We start from the raw sequence: 1,528 nt of genomic DNA, 5'->3' as shown, positions 1-1,528 counted from the left end.
GAAAAAAAAAAAAAAAAAAAAAAAAAAAAAAAAAAAAAAAAAAAAAAAGGCCTATACTCCTTCCGCCCAGGCCTCAGGGGAACGGCTGGGGCTGGGCGGCTCTCTGGGTCTCAGATCCAGAAGCCCGAGGGTGTAGGAGTTGGTTTCCCAAGGCGAAGGTAATAGCGCCAGATCTGAAGATTTCCTGCTTGCCGGGTTCTCTCTAAACCCAGCGGAGAACCTTGCTTCGGGCTGTCGAGAGGGCAGGCGGTACAGATCAGCAGCAGTCAGCTCTCGTGGAGCCGGGAGAGCCTGACCCTCACCAGCAGTCTAACCAGTGCCTTACAACATTAGCCAGGCCCTGAGTCGTGATATTTGCCAGCGAAGAGGACAATGACTTTCCCAAGTTGGGTAGTAGCTCCTGCAGAAAGCCTCCTCGGAAGGACCCACTTTGCTCCTTCTTTATTCTAACAAAGGCTGCTAGGACGATCATAAAACTAAACCTCTTGGAAAGAAATCCAAAGAATGTGAAGGGCAGAACCCACACTGGGACGCGCTCATTGAGTTAACATTGCGAGGCATCTTAAAAGTCATCCTCATTTTTACCGAGAGGGGAAAGTGGCTCGCTGGGTCGGGCAGCGCTGGGAGAGGTGCTGCACCGGTAGTGTTAGAGGCGGGGTTGGAATGAATACAGGTCTTCTGGACTCCACGTCCACGTCCGCTTCTCACTCTGCCTCTTACGAACATGGGTGCTAGGGACTGTGTTCTAGGTATCTAGGCCAGGAGAGAGCGTGTGGAGAGACTGCCTGAATCCAGCCAGGCAGAGGAGAGATAGATGCATACAAGTGCTTCGTTAGCAATGAAAGCAAGTGCCGAGTTTTCTTGAACCCAGGAGACACTCTTTAAGACCAATAGCCTTAGTCTTAGACCTCCTTGTTGCTGTGCAAAAGCAGGGACTTGGATTCCATGAACTCTAAGGTCCTGTCTAGTTCTAGGTCTTATGGTAGGAGATGGGAACGGGATCTGAGATTTCATTAGATTAGGGACTCCCTTGATGAGGAAACTCTCTTTACCAAAGAAGGCCGGCACCTCCCCTGCAATTTATGGTCTTAAAGAGTAGTCTCGAGACAAACAGGTAGAGCGGTTTGTCCGAGGTCATCCAATCCACGTGTTTGGGAGCTGGAACTTGAACCGCAGATCTTTCTTTTTCCAAGTCGATTTTGTGTCTCCTCCATTACACAGCAACGCCGGCCTTGTTAATTCCCGTGATAAATTTACACGGGTCTTCTGGGCCCAGCACTCTACCCTCCCCTTCTTGAAATTTCTCCGTGAAAACGGTCTTTTCAAACAAACGGTGCTCTTTTAGAATACAGACGCTGCCAGAGGGAGGGAGAGGGAGAGGGAATAAAAATAAAACAAAACCGAAACCACCTATTGTTAGACTGTGTAAAAAAAAAAATACCTCGGCAGAAAGGATCTTAGTTATATACCGTAATTGTTCATCCCTTCTCCCTTGGAGAAGAAAATGACAAACCGCTCCACTGTTTTG

The sequence above is a fragment of the Gracilinanus agilis genome, chromosome 6, assembly GCF_016433145.1.
Source record: "Gracilinanus agilis isolate LMUSP501 chromosome 6, AgileGrace, whole genome shotgun sequence".
In the NCBI taxonomy this organism is placed as follows: Eukaryota; Metazoa; Chordata; class Mammalia; order Didelphimorphia; family Didelphidae; genus Gracilinanus; species Gracilinanus agilis.
The sequence above is the reverse complement of the archived record's forward strand: the minus strand, read 5'-3'. Positions refer to the sequence as shown.